The sequence below is a fragment of the Wasmannia auropunctata genome, unplaced genomic scaffold (genome assembly GCF_000956235.1).
Source record: "Wasmannia auropunctata unplaced genomic scaffold, wasmannia.A_1.0 LD335998.1, whole genome shotgun sequence".
Classification (NCBI taxonomy): domain Eukaryota; kingdom Metazoa; phylum Arthropoda; class Insecta; order Hymenoptera; family Formicidae; genus Wasmannia; species Wasmannia auropunctata.
The window spans coordinates 710,741-727,052 of NW_012026892.1; the positions used below are offsets into that span (position 1 = coordinate 710,741).

The following is a 16,312-nucleotide window of genomic DNA, read 5'->3' on the forward strand; positions in this document are numbered from 1 at the left end:
ACGCTGACGGGCTCGCCGACCCGCTCAGCTGTTCGGGTGCGAAAAAAACATAAACATCGAGACAAACATAAGAAACAATTAGGCCCGTTGGCACATAGGCCGTAAATTAACGATGCGTGAACGATAATTCGATTTTTATTGAATCGCATTGCCGCAGCATGAAAATGAGTAATATTTAAATGTAATTCCGCGTACACGCGGAAAAAGAAAAAGCAACGTTTAACGGCTAGCAATTTAAAGGCCTTCGCGTAAACAATAATATGAGGAATGTTTTAGGAGACAGGTTGGGCGTTCGACGAATAATGAAGCATAATAATTCGGCTAGGAAACGTATTTTCGTGTGTAGCTATTAATTCTTACAATAAAACTTTAACTTTGCCAAACTCAAAAGACCGATTATATAAATCGATTCTGCATATGCGCATATCTGCCCCTATTAATTCCAGCCGGAAAAAAGTAACTTATAACAAAATGTATAAGTGTGAAATATCTTTTAGGACACGGATTTTTTTTCGTAAAATAAGCTGCAATGTAAGATGAATTTCAAAGACTTACCTATACGAGTATATATCATTCAAGCGCAAGCATGCAAACCAACGCGCTCCAAGCAGTACCACTCTCAGAATATACCGCGAAGAATAACGTATTCACTGTAACAACCATCTAACACGCGAATCTTCTTATTCCCAAAAGGCTAAAGCTAGCACGGCTCTTCCTGACTTTGAATCTCAGACAACCGTTTCTCTCTCTCTCTCTCGCGTCACTCCATCCGCGAGCTACTCCGCGAGCTTCTACTTCAAAGGACCGATCCGTCGCTTTGCCGAGAGAAAGATGAAAGCAGGCACAAGACAGCCTGTTCTACCGTGCAACTCTCGAACTGTACTCAAACTAGCCCTCTTCTCACTTTGATTTCTCGATCTAGCTCTTCCTACACACGAATCTGCCGCTACTTTGCGAGCGACACTTGGGGCGCGTCTCTCTCAGCGAAGCGAGAAAACGAATGAGAGGGACGGGGAGCTAAAGAAAGGTCGATATCAACCGCGGATCGAGTGATCTTGACATACTGCCCGCGTCAGGCCGAAGTGGCTAAACTTAATACCGCGGCGAAGGAGAAGGCGAGGAAGGTTACCCGTAGAATCAACTCTAGTGTGTACATGACGTGCCAATTGACTTCCGCCAACTGACGTCACGTTTCTCTCTGTTTCTCTTTTTTCCTCTTTCTCTTCGTTTTCGTAGACCCGTCGGTCGAGTTGTAATTTCGACCAAACGCCGCTGGCAATTTTCTTCGTTTCTCGACACGCGAGATATCACGCGATGCTGAAAAATCACGGGATTTTAAGGTACTTGGAGAAGATTAATTTAGTCATCGTTTATATGATTCTTGCAACAATAAATGACGTTATGTGCGGAAAGTGTAAGCGTAAAATAAATCATTAGAACGGGGGATTTATTTAAATTTCCGATATTCCACTTATAATTATGTGACGTACTGAAAATAATATAGCGCTTTCATATCAATAAGAGAGACTTGACGAAGACTCATAACTAAATTTATTATTTTATTAATTTAATTTTATTTAAAATTTAAAAAAATAAGAATTATTATTATAATTTCAATCAATGGACTTCAGGTGATATATCAATTTTTTTTTATTTGGGTGACAATAATTTTTCTAGGAATTTTTTTTGTAACAACAAGCATAGAAAGAAATTATAGTGAGTGGCTTAGATTTTGTCATTGCAGTCAGTAGATCAGCGCAAGTTATTCTTAGCTACTTATTTAGCGTCCAAAGGAAGCGCGGTTGATCGGACGCTCTATAACAGACTCGATATATTCATGTCATCATAAAGTCAATTAGAGCAATCAGTTCTCTTTTCTTTCATTCGGCGGATCTTACGCCATAATTTACTATTAAAATAACATATATTTTCTTCGATAATCGATGCGCTCTTAATCTTTTATTAATCGATGCTATTATATATCTACGATGCTATTATTCATAAACTTACGAGATTTTTTTTTTCGGAGTAAGTCGTGTCTCAACGTTATAGCGATTAGCCAACTCAAGTGAAAGGAATGCGATTTCAAACAAGAATACGTGATACATTCTCGAGCACGCGAACGAGAAAATACACCGGTGAATGAGGATTTATTAGTCGCCGCAAGCGAATGCGATTTAACGACGGAATGTATTATTCGCGGTGATACAGAGCGAGATATAATCGTAATGTATTATACCGTGCGATACATCACAGTTTTTTCGATAGCGACATAACAAGAATAATAATCCGCTGACAATCGGCGAATGCATAATTACGGGATAATACATATTGAAAGACATTATTGCAGGCCATAATGGAGTCGAGAATTATGCCTATATCAAGTGTCTCTAATTACTGGTTATTACAATATAATGCTCGATTGCGCAAGTAGAGGAGTGATTAATTAGTAATGGACCGCGCCTGTAATTAAATAGTCGCAAACTCGTGTTCCGGGCGAAACTCTACCTTGTAAACTACAATTACGTTTAGCACGAAACGAGATACATGGTGCAGTTCTGCCAAAGTACTTCATTCGCTCACATACATATTCATGCGTCGATACCGACTCACCTGCCTCACTGCAAAATCCAAACAAATATCTTGTAATAATTTAAGTCAAAATATTGCGTAAGATTCTTTTATCAATTTTATCCATTGTTTTACTTGATATTAAATATAGGATGACGTTAAATATAGAAGGACATTATATTTGAGGCGTTGGAAGATACTATATGAAATTATTCCGTAATGTTTTATTAAGGACAAATAATTAATATTTTGACATGAAAATGTAGCATTTGAAATTATATAAATGTGTGTGTGTGTGTGTGTCAGATAGTCATATTTAATGCTAAATAGGACATAAATACGGATTAAAACGATAATTAATTTCTATCTCCGAGAAAATAGGCTTGCCACGTTCTTGTGCGGATCTTCAATTATGGGGATGCTCGGGGCGTCGTGCGAACTTAATTGCACGAATTGTCCTAGACAAGGCGGATTAAAGTTCTGCCAATAGTCCACACAGTTTCATTTCTCTTTTCTCCTTACCCGATTCTCTATCTATCTCACCGTCCCTTTTCAATTTATCTCGCATACCCGGGACGACGATTGGAACAAACTTTCCTTTCACATTTAACTCCTAGCGTAGAAAATCACTATAGTCGTCTATTGTAAATGTGAGTACGTCCAAGCACGATCCTCAAAATGGTAAACAAACACGTGGAAAATACGATTTTCACGTTAATCTTTCATTGATATATTTGCAATTAACTTAATAAGATGTAGAAATGCAAGATGAATGCAAATGTTTAGGATTTTTTGCGCTTTCTACATCTTCCGAATTTCATCTTCTGCTGCCTTATGCTTTCTTCTTTATATTTTCTTATAATATAAATTACATTGTACCTCCTTTCAGCATTATTATCCATGTCCTTTTCATTTCATTTTTAATTTCAGTCTTAATTATAGTCATTTCAGTTTATAGAATATCTCAGAAATTTAAACTACAATTTTCCCTATTTTTTCTTAATAAAAATCGAAAGATTATTAAATTTATATGTATATAAAATAGATATAAAAAATTATTTATTTTCTATTGCGTATAGCTTAAAAAATTTTCCTTTAATATTTTTATTGACAAATTACTTGATATTGATTTATAGTTTGATTTAAAGTTTATGAAAAATCTATATAATATTAAATGTTTATTACTAAATTTGTATTGAAAAATCCATGAATGAAGTGATTCATAATAGACTTCGGGATTCCGCAATCCTTGAATGAAATTCATTTTATACTTGGACATTCTGCATTCTTGTTCAAATACCTGTATCGAAAATCTCGAAACTCCTGTCGAATTGTCGATTTTTAACGTTGATTTCACCGAAATCATCGTGAGCAGTTTTCGCGCGAGGCACAGTTCGGAAACTGTCGGAAAAACAGTCGTTCAGGGATTTGGACAGGCGCTCGCGACGAGACAAGTGGCACGGTTTATTATGCGGCACGCGAAATCGGATTAGGATCGCGTTCGATGTGAATGCGTGTGTATCTCGATCGCCGATAATAACGCGACGTGGCATGGAGCACTAAAGCGGCCGTTAAAAACGACGTTTGTCATTGTGCAGTATACGTACACGCTCCTCGGCCTGCGCTATCGCGCCTACACGATTTCGGCCTGATTTTTTGCAGATAACGTACTGAAATATTGGAGCTTTACGCGAGTCTCCGATATATATATATATATATATATATATACGCATATACACGTTGCGCGAATGCGATGTACATTCACGCGAGGCGAACGCGATTTTTTTCTATTAAACTTGACTCGTGTGTACTTTTATCACGCGCGATGATAAATTTTCTCGCCGCGCACGATTGACTCTGTTCGAATGAAATTTTAATGGCGATCGTTACGTCTGCCGCTACGAGAAAGATGCATAATGTGTCGAAAGCGAGCATTAGCGTTGCGATATATTGCGTATGAATCACAATCGGTATCGCGGAATATTTCGAGAACCAAATATGTATAGAACCGAAGCTGGAGTGCATTTTTCAGGAGTGAAATTTTTATTGAAAAGCACGAATTATGAAAATATTTGGCTTTATTACTTTTTTACAGCTCCTCGAGAAAAATATTTATCTACTAAAACTTAATATTCGTTATTAACGCTATACTAAGGTTTTCTATGAGAACGGCGCGGGCAGACCAGAGGTCTTCGACAATCTTTCAACCTGAGGGGCTTTTTCACGGCGGAATCAAGAAAAGTGGCATTAGCATATTAAAGTGTGCCGCACTGTACGGGAGCGTTGCTGGTCGGAAGGTTAATTGCGACTTAATAGGCGCGGCCCCGCTTTCTGCCATTACAACCGTTATTCAGCATTACAACGCGCGAATTCCTTAAACGCAGAATGCGAGATGCCGCACGATGATTTATTTCTGCAAGCGACTCACGTGCAAGTGCATAAATGACATCGATGTACGCGTCGTAAAACGGGGCACGGAATGTACTTTTTTTTTCTCTTTCGCCGTTTTGCGTCGGGCAACGCGTTGATATCTCAACTGTAAACTCCATGCGTTGCACTTAGAATTGAAATATAAAGTTGGCGATACTACATGAAAATAAAAAAAGAAATAGAGAAAAATCTTGAAAAAAAAACGCGGTACTGGCGCTGTTAGAGTTACAAAATTTGCGATGGAGTTGTCCGGTTTCTACTTGCACAGCGCGCTCGTGAAAATGCACAAATAGCAGGTTGTTCCGAAAGATGTATACCGACGGTAGAGAGCTCGAATATTCCCAAAGAAATTTGCATTCTTCCTTTCCCGAGGAAAATTTAATCCGCGGTTTATTGTAGATCGCTAAAAGCTCTCTCTTTCGCTTTCATTCCCTTGCGTTCTTGAGGGTTTAAGTACTCCGGCAGCGCTCACTTAGAATTGAATATTTTTAACTACTTAATTTCTCGCAGACTTTTTAGGTTTCCGCACTACAGGCTTCCTTCCGAGTATAAGAGTCTTTATTTACTACAATTTCGATCGTTGTACTTGTTATTGCGGTTATAACAATTAGGAAACCGCCATTGCCGTGTAACTTTGCCATATAATGGGGCGATTATCCACAAGGCAATAATCGTGCCCAGCGACTTCAATTGTTATTATATCGCAACGCCATAATTGGACGATGTTGGCAACTTACGAATAACTCGATTGAAATAACGGATATATTTTCGTAATTACCAGACACTCTCGTTCCGACGCTAATCAATTTCCTCCGCATCTAGCAGTCCGGAAACACCGAGTGCAAATTATTTCCTGATCTAAGCGCCCCCTCCAGCGTGTCCAAATTTACGGGTGTAAATCCGCGTCGATCGTTTTTATGTTACTAAGAAGTTATTTAAAATACTTTTTTTTTAAAGGAAAGAGAAAAACACAAATACAAACGATGTGATTTTGTGATTATATTTCATGTTTAATTAAAGAATAATTTTTTTGGTTTTTTTTTGTTGACTATGTGATTATACTTTTAATTATTTGTCGAACAATTGGATTCGTACATTGCGTATCGCCAACGATCGATTAGCGTTCGCGTTAATTAAGAGAAAACGATGATCAAGCAAAAAGTGTCACCTAATTAACGAGCGCCCGCATTGCTGCTGATCAGCGGGCTCATCGCTGAATACGATTACTTATTAATGTCGAGTGATTTGGATGTACTAACGAGAGCATTAAAAAAGAATAATGACCTCATTTGTCTGATTATGTAATTGTGACAATTGCTAGGCAAATAAAGAATCGCGTTCCATCATCAATTACTCTCCCCTTGCGTCCCGAGATGTTATCCAGTCCGCACTTTGCCGAAATTAACCTTAATTCGAATCTCTTCTTTCATCATCGGAAGAAAAGTTAAAAAGCGGAACATGAAAAGACGCGAGTATATCTTAAATAATTAGTAATGACGTTTTAGATATTAAAATAAAAATTGTTTGTTAAAATATTAAAATTTTACGAGTATTATATAAATCAAAATTGTAGATATTAAAATATATCAAGATTTAAATATTAATAGAAATCATCTAATTCGCAAAAAGTATATAAATGGTAAATTATTTTAGTTGACGCAATGCTTATAAAAGACAATTGATTTCGCCTAAGAATCAATGATTGGAAAATTAATTTTATGAAAAAATGAAACTTCTTTAGATTTTTATTGAAGATTTTAATATTCCCCATTGCTTCTATCATAAATCGTGAGAAAGAAACATTTTCAAAAGATTATCTTTACAACACATATGATAACGCGATGAACATCTAAAATCACGATTGCATATTGATGATGAACCGACGACCAACTGATGACCAATGATGACCAACTGATTCTCTGTTGGAAGATCTTCATTACTTTTGCTCTCAAACAGCTTCTCCGCTTTGCAGACGACGTCTTAATTCTAGATAAACTATCAGCAAATTGCATGGAAAATAGAAGAGAAACGTTATGAGAGAGAGAGAGAGAGAGAGAGAGAGAAATTGAGAAAGAGATAGTTTTATTGTACCCCAAAGTATGAGGGTAAGATAGGGGGATGGCAGTCTGGATACGCTTGATGAGATTCTATTCTTATCCCGCAGGAAGTTATATTAAACGTCAATAATGCTTCTATCATTAGGGCTATTATCCTCTCAAGCATTATATATTACCATTTGCACATTATAATCCCTTCGGCCAGGTCGACATTTATGACACCACTCATTAAAATTTCTCATATTCTTTTCTAGTAATAATTACTTTTCTTTCATGCACAATAATTACTTCTTTGTATTATTCCCGTTATCTTTCAGTCTTTTTGTCTTCTTTGAGTATTAATTAAAATATTCTCTCTTGCTTTTCCTCTACCGTCATAGATGAAATTGGATTTGTATGCAACTTACATTTGTAATTAAACAACATGCTGAACGAGGAGTTCTTTCATGGTGGAAGAATAATTAAGGATCCTCGGCATCCTTTTTAATAAAGATTATAACGAGATCAGCCATGTACGAAGTCCGTACAGAGTTCGAATTCGATTTAAAAACATAAGAAAATGGTGTGAAAATCGACACGTTCAGATTAACAGATCCTGAAAGGTAATTTCGAAGTTAAATTCGTATTTTACGATACGGTTTCGACGGCAAGGCGGAATATGGAGCAAAGGTCACGCGTGGCTGACGCGAGCCGCCTCGCAACCGCAGCCGCGGGCAGAAATTTACAGCGCGATTATAAATTAACAGAACATTAGTATCGGGAGTTGGCAGGCAGACGCGTTACCTTCCCGAGTGTCGGGCGGCGTTATCACGTTAGTCGCGAGTGAGCGAGCAAAATAATTAGAGCGGCCCGGTACGTAGAGCCTATTTCGAACTAACCGGATAACCCCCGCGGGCATTTATCGCCGTCGCGCCGTCACCGACGACGTCGCCGGTGGATGTCGGCCCCTGAGACTCTACGCGTGATGTTACGACGAAATCAACAGTGACTTGCGACTTCTTCGATGTCGCGCCTCGGTCTTCTTCTTCTCCTTCTCATCGCCTTGGTTACCAGATCCGTATGGATCTAAGTACCATGAAAGTCGTAGGTCCCGGAGGTCAGAGGCTTGACTTCCAGGCTTGTCCAATCTCGGTCTTAATCTTGCTCCTTACACCTCTGTTCGACTCGAGAGACATAATCGTCAATAAATATTGAGCAATGTTGAACATGCTGCAATGTTCGCGGCTAACGTGATCGCTATAACATACGCCTTTTCTTTTACACTCTAAAAAATTTTACTTCATGATCATAGTTGTTTTAGTGCAGATTTAAAAAAAATATTCTTTTTTAGTATAAAATTTAGGGATGTGTAAAAATTCATTTTATACTTACATATTTCTACAATATTTACTTTATAATTTTTATTTCTCATGTTATTCATATGTTTTTATAAGTTAATTTACTCAAAAATGTAAAATATATTATGAAACAAGAAAATATGTTACAGATTTCAGATTTTATTAACAAAAAATGACTTTAAAAATAATATTTCTAACTTTAATCTAATAATTTTTACTTTACTTTAAAAAATTCTAATTTACAAATTTTTAAATCATAATTTTACATGAGAAGTCGTATTATTCTTATTTAATTATCTGTATTGATCTTTTAGTAAATTAAAGTAAATAAAAGTGATTTGTATAAATTACACATATTTACAAAAGCGTGGGTAATCACGCAAGAAGGATCAAGAAAATTGCACGCAATAGTACGGGGCAATTACATTTTTACAACGTAATCTTCATCATGCTCTTAAAAACTCCCCATTGGGTAGAAAGTATCGTTTGTTTTCCAAGCACTCCACTTTTACGTTTCCCCATGACGAAGCAAGGTGCGCCGCTCTGTATTCGCTATCAATGGCTAATTGCTTTAATCGCTAATTACTTCAGTGTGCGATAAGGTTGGATGCTCTTCGTCGTCGTAAACCGGTGCATCGAATTAGAACGCGCAGTTAAGTGCCTCGATCAATCGTAATGCATATATATATATATAATACATATATATATATATGTGCTATGTACATCGTTGCTTAAAATACAAATAAAACACGTTAGTTATCACAGCCAAGAGGAAATATTGTTATTCCACTAAAGAATGTCACTGATACATTGTTAAATGCATTTATAGGAACAAAATAAATATTTTCCACTTGCATTTATATATTGCTTGAATATAATTACATAATAATTATAATTATTGAAAAATCGTGGAAAATAAATAAATATATTTATAATAAATATATAGTATAATAAAGTTAATTATCAAACATAAACAAATCGTATTAGTAAACTTCTTGATAAATCTAATGAAACGTAAAATTAATTATTGATATATAGAGAGTATAAGTAAAGAAAAATAAAATTTTACCTTTTTGCTTTGTAATTTTTCACTGTCAAACATGAACTTTGTTTATTAAGTAAATTTCCGAATAGTACTCTTGCTGTAGATATTGATTTAGGTTAATCAAGGAGTACAAGTTCAGCACGATTTACACTGACGTTTCAAAACGAACGCAGCGATAGTTCATACATATATTGCGCACACAAATCATCCAGCCGCGATGATTGATTTTATTATGTAAGATGCGCGGGACTTTGCGTTTCTCTCGATTCTCCGTCACGAATTAGAAAGATTACTTACAATTCTGTTTAATTTACTTTTAACTACTTTTTTCGTCACTATTCTGTTGAATTAGTAATTGTCTCCCGAAGGAAAGAAGAATACAATCGCAGAAAACGCTACATTTAATGCTTCAACGCCAAATATTTCATTTAAATTAAATAATTTGTTGTAATATGAATTATTAATTAATTAATTTTTTTTTATAACATTTGATATTATACGATATTCGTACTGCGTACAAGACGCATCTTTTTATCAATAATCGATTTCCTGTAAGCCTGCTTAAATTAATGGTCGATATACATCGAATAGAATCATAAATTGCGAAATGTTTTGAAATGCCAATGTATTCATAAAATATGCTCCGCGACATTAAGGCTCTCGTCGACATTTTACTCGATCTGAATTTGCAAAACTTCCCAACTCCCCGAGATACGCCACTATTTCGCGAAAAGCTCGGGGGGCTTTTGCGAAGTGATGTAAGACAGCATTGAAATCGGATTCGCGAATCACCTTGCCGGCTCGCAAGAAGAATTCATTCGTTCGCATAACGTATAATGCAGCTACATTCCCATCGGATTACACGAATTCTGTCCGCTACAGAATGCTCGGGCTATCAACATGATCCTTCGGATGATTTCAAATTCTACTGGAGAAGAACGGAGAACTTAAAGCCACACAACAGAGATGTGCGATGAGATATGATACCGCCGCATGAACAGCCGTTATTCCTGTTCATAAATCTTCTTGAAATTTAGAAATCTTTGTCCTCGCAATGTAACACAAACGGAATGGTCTAGATTAATTTTTAAAATACTGTTACAGTGAAGTAAGAAAAAAATTAAGGATATCTACTTGAATAATATTTCATATATTTAAATGAACGTTATAATTTACAATGTGAGTTCATAATTTATCTATCCAAAGTGATTAAATCTTATAAAGCATAACTTATAAAATGTACAAAGATATTTAAAAATATACTTATCGAAAAGATTTTATCATTACATTTGCTATAAAAATTATTTAACAATTCTAAAAATGTGGAAACTTTATTTTTTCTTTAATATTTTGAAATATAGAAACTTCTGGAGCCATTGATTTAGTTTGCCCCGTCTGGGATTTGCTCGACTATAATGCCATAGGCTAATCGTTCCCGAGCAATTACAGGGAATTGCACGACCAACATGATGATGTTCGAGGAAGTTCATGGTCGAGTCGAACGTTAATACTGCAATCAAGATCGTTTAAATGTTTATCATCACGCGCGTGCTCGTCGCCGTATACCGTTAATGATTGTGATATATGTACATACATTAGCTTGTTAAAGATTCGTGCTTAAATCACAGGCATGTACTGCCGCCGCTAAATTATCCTTGATTTGTCGGAATTAATGGCCACACATCATTGTCTGTGTCTCGACACGACACAGGCCGCTCCACGAATCGCTTGGAAATGTCAAGAGTTCGAATTTTATGGGCTGGCAAGACTCGAGAACATTGCGTAAGAATGTTTTGAGTAAATATATTTGGCTTGAAAAGAATGACAGTCTTAATCAATTCGTATCCAAAAAGAAAATATAATTTTTATATTTAAAGAATCCTAAAGGAGAAAGCAAAAGTGCATACATTTTTGGAGATGCTAAATTTTATAGCAAATGTAGTTACATAAAATCTATTTCTAGAAATAAATATACGTAAATATTTTTGTAAATATTAAATTTGCGAAAAAATGATTTTATCGCTTCTAAGTTTCTCTCAACAAGTTATGAACACATTTTTTTTAATTGTAAAATATATTTTAATATATTAAATAATAATATTTTCGCAATTTTTTCAATTATTTCTTGTTCAATACCATAGCTTAGCCATTTTAAGGATTAATCCAGATTGCTTCTACAAGTCTATAAGTCGCGGCAATAATTTACCAAGTATAATCTCAAGGAATACTTGCTTTCTCTCTATATACTTCGGCAACGCGCATTAATAACAGAGTTACAATCCGGTTAAATGTGTTAATTAAGAGCGCGCGGAAAACTTAGATAAGTCTGTGAGGGGTGCCGCGCGGAACTTCAAATTAGCTCGTTATCCGTGTAGCGCCTTCTAAACGAAAAACACCTTAATCCGATGATCATCACACAAATAAAACAAACTTTCGCGAGAAAATAACATTTTACACGCATTTCCGCGTCACACATCTATTTTATTTTTTTACATGAAATTTTGATGGTGTCTTCTTCCAATGCGTATTATTTCAGTTCAGCATAGAGCGATAAATACACTCATTGAAACAAATATCTAAATTATCGTACATGCAGAAATTATCTTACGTAACGATTCTCTTTTAAACTGCATCATGTCATCATCAACACTCTGATTATGCTGATTAAATTGTTTCTTTGTCTAACTTAATAAGAAACTTGGACGTTGTGCACAAGATTATTTTGATTCTTGAAACGCATCACCGGGAATTGCGTTGAGACAAGATAGTAAAACTTGACGCAATAAAACTTGATGCAACAGCATCCTCCTGGGAAATTGTCGAAATTGTATATCGACGAGTGACATCGCCTAACATGAATCGTTTCTGTTATTTGGCTTCGTGACAGCAGAAATGGAATAACGGGTTAGCAAATATACGCGATCGTGCTAACAATGTCGCGGACGATCCACGACAGTTATTGTTATTGCGTGTCGTTTTGCCCGGGTCACGCGCGTTTAGCGCCGCTTTGCACGCGAATCGCGCGTTTTTACGATAACGAGACTCTCCTTAATAGCGTTTAAGGAGGAAAAACCTATCTACGAAAATCGCTTAGTCGCTCTGACTTTGTAATTACATTTAACGGCGCGCGTTCGTGCAACGTCAACATTCACTTTATGAGTATTAATAGGTAAGACACACGAGTGCTTCAGAAGTTTCCCTGATAATAAATTCTTTGCCGAAATTAAAAATCGATTTTTCTGTAATGAGAGAATTTTTATTCAACGATATAATTCTTTTACTTTTTTTAAATTAATTTTACTTGTTTGCTACACAAAGAAATTGCCATTTCTGAGTAGCGAAATAAATCTTTCCAGAAAAGATATCTTTTTTCACATGAGATTTCACGTGAGACAAACAATGATAATAATCTGGAATTTCCATCGACGCTATGGGTATTTCCAATCAGAAGTTTTTAATAAATCATGCAAATTTTACATTCATTCGTGCGCGACAAACTAATGGATTGTGTGACTCATAAATGCACCTGTATTTAACTACATACAGCTTAATTCTTACAGTCACATTGCAGTTTGCAAGTTTACATTCATTATGATGGTTGTAATCATGCTATGTTTTACAGTTGTTTATAAAAATACAGCAACACATGTTTTATGTTCTCTTTGAAAAAGAGAAAGAGAGAATAATTGTCAGTATATAACGTCAATTTATAATGCAAGCAGGCGACGTGATATTTCCTTTATACATACTTTTAATCCAGAGAGAATGAAGAATAACATTGCCAAGTAACGAGCAACATGGTAAAATTGGAGAAAGAATAAAAGAAAATAGACAAAAATAAAGAATCGATAGTAAAAGCTAACTTGTATGTTATGAAGTGTAATATTTATATAATAGCAATGTAAATTTATAGAATTTTTAAAAATAGATTCTTATATTTTTCTCGTGTGTAATATTTTAATTTTCTCCTACAATTCCACGCAAATTTGAGAAATTTGCATATTTAAGAAAGTTTTCATATTTTCTTCTCTTTATAATTAGGAGAATTATACCTGACTTCATAATTATTCACTATAATTATTTCTATAAGGATAAAATAAATTTCGACGAGCAATATAATTAATAATGTTTTTGTAATTAGTATTATCAGTGAAATGCGATGCAAATTGTTAATTTTGCTTATTGTCTTGCGTTTCTGTTAAATTTACAATGTGACGCAATTGCACGATAGAGGATAGTACAAAAGGAAGTTTGATAAAGCAGGATACTACAAGCGACATGGCACATCACGAACGCTGAAATTGTAACTAAACTTCCTTCCGCGTATAATCAGCGTTACTATTATGAGACACGGATCATCTGGAATTCCCGTTGAGGATATAGCGAGTATCTCAAGCGGGCATTTGCGAGTGCGCATTTACTCATCCGAAAATGATGTTTGTTTATTCTTTTATCATTAACATTAATTAAGGAAAGTTCTGAGAAGCAGTCGTGAATCTTTAATGACGCGCATCGAGTTGTAAAACTGCGACTTAACATAAAATTCTTAACGCCTTTATTTCAACCCGTTTATATCTATCAGAAAGAACTAGTTCCCAATTCGACAAACAATTCGTCATCAAAGCAATAAATAGACTTTCTGGACTAAATCGCAGTATGCAAAAAAAATGTCAATGATCGATTTCAGATTTCAAAATCGAGGGGAAAAACATTTTTTTAATGTTGTAACATTCTTATTATACATATGTCAAATTTTAATATTAAATGTATAATATTTTGATCTTAAATTTTGATGATTCAAGATTTAAATAATCGAATGACATTTGAAATTAACTCTGCGTATTCTGCATAAATGGGTTAATTCTGGGTTATTGAGTTTGCAATATAAACTTTTGTAAACTGTGATCCGTATTTCTTAGCTAAGGTTTATATAGTGTTCTTTGCTCATGGCGAATTTTTAATTTGCAACTGTGAATACTTCACTAATGAAATCTTCTGTTTGAATAACGTCCACTTCAAACTGCTCAAAAGCAAAGTTTACGCTTTCGAAACGCCGTGCGCCAAAACTCTGTAATCTTCTTATCTTCAATATCAAATAACTTTCTAATGAATGTGCCAATGAAATTATCGCTAAAGAAATAATTTTTCCTGAGCAAAAATTTCAATGGGGATTCTCGTGCAATTTTTGAGTATGTTGTCTTAATTACAGGAATTAAAAATTTTAATTAAAAACTAAATTTTATTAGGACGCAAAAGTAACGTTTTCATGAGAGCAGCAAAAAGTTTAAAAAACGTAATGCGACTTCCGAAAAGAATTATTTGTGAGTAACAAGAAATTATTGTTTCGGGTTTGCTGCCAATTAGTAAACATTCCGTATAATGAGATTCGAATTATCGGATATCTCAGTCATAGGCACGTCTGTAGGGTCGCCGAGTATATTGTCCTCGAAATAGACGGCTTTGTTGTCCTTCCTGTGTCAGGTGGACTGATTTATGGCGCCTACGGGGTATCGAACGGCTCACCGCACGCGCTGCAATGTGCAATTTGTAGTCACGCTGGGACAATTTTGCGCGTACGTCTTTCTCACCGTGAAGTCAAACGACGGCGCATAATTGCCGGTGTTGGCTCTGCACCATTGTAATTCTATTGGTTAATGTACAGCACGAGCAATAATTGGCATTCGTCCAATGTTTGTAATTTTTCAACGAATAAATCGATACCTTAATCGGAAAATATTAATGCTTATAAAACTGACAGCCCAGAACGGAATACACGAGGGAACATTGTTTTAAGAAAAATGCGTCTAAATGCGTTTATTTCAGTTTTACGAAATACTTGGAGAGTTATGTTGCAGTTATAAAAATCTTACTGTCTTTACAAAGTACACAATCTTGTTGCAAACGTTTACACATGTATTGTTGACCTATCGTCGTACAGCCATCTCGGAGTCTTATCGCGATGTTAATCGTCGTTTTAAAGCAGCTCAGTATGCTCGGCGACGACTTAATTTCACTTCGTAAGGGAAGCACGAAATTGCATTTATTACGAGAGCGCATTACGCGAATCGCGTAATATGAAGTGACGTTCGTATCTTTTCAACGATATACGACGATTTATGGCACCGACAAATTACACGACACGCCGCGCCGCGCCCGCGCCGGTATTGTCGATTCGCGAGGCCGATTATCTCCATAATTCAAATGCGACGTATCGACATAATGTCGCACGCATTCGTTGCGTTCCGTGTGGACGTGGGAGAAGAAAAGAGCGAATCGACAAATTATACGAAAGAAACGTACATTTTCATTTCCGCCTCGTTTAAATCCCGCGTTTAATGAAGCCGATCTGTTAAAAATTCGCGGAGGCGACTTGATCGGAGACGTCCGATGCAAAACACAAACAGCGCGAAAAGTGCGATTACAAAATGAAAAGAAAAATAACGTGATAATTATGAAATAGATATTTTATAGAAATAAACGAGATAGATATGAAGTTAGACACACTGAAATATTATAATGCGTGAACACGTAACCTAACACTAAAAAATTCTTTTTCGAAGTTATCATCTTTTGGATTATTCAACTGCTATTCTTCCAAGTTTCCCCATTCTGCGAAGTTTTTAGAGCCCTCCTCCTGCCCCCCCCCCCCTATATACGTGATAAACAATTCTGAAAACTGTAAAGATTCCTGTCGATACGTCGCAGCACACGCGACGTGAAATCGAAGGAAATAACTTTACAGGGCAGGAGAAAGGTAAAACGGTCGCTCGGCATTCCATTTATCCGAGAAAAATGTTACTCGCGCACACGCGTGCCTTGTTTCTCGTTTACGTATAAAGAAAAATTACGAGGGCCGACTCTCATTCGGAGTC

General features: G+C 35.9%; 2 protein-coding genes across 8 annotated transcripts in view; one reads left to right on the forward strand and one right to left on the reverse strand.

The window, feature by feature from the left end:
• Positions 1–16,312, forward strand: part of LOC105453564 — a 90,053-nt gene that overhangs the window by 25,605 nt on the left and 48,136 nt on the right. The window lies entirely within an intron of this gene.
• The window catches only part of LOC105453563 (trichohyalin-like), a 43,872-nt gene that overhangs the window by 9,534 nt on the left and 18,026 nt on the right, over positions 1–16,312 (reverse strand). Inside the window, exon 1 of one of the 3 annotated variants that reach the window (XM_011695627.1) lies at positions 556–639. The exons of the other annotated variants lie outside the window; for them this stretch is intronic. The gene's annotated coding sequence lies outside the window, so the exon portion shown is untranslated. Of the gene's footprint in view, positions 1–555; positions 640–16,312 lie in introns of those variants that run through there. 3 annotated transcript variants of the gene reach the window in all.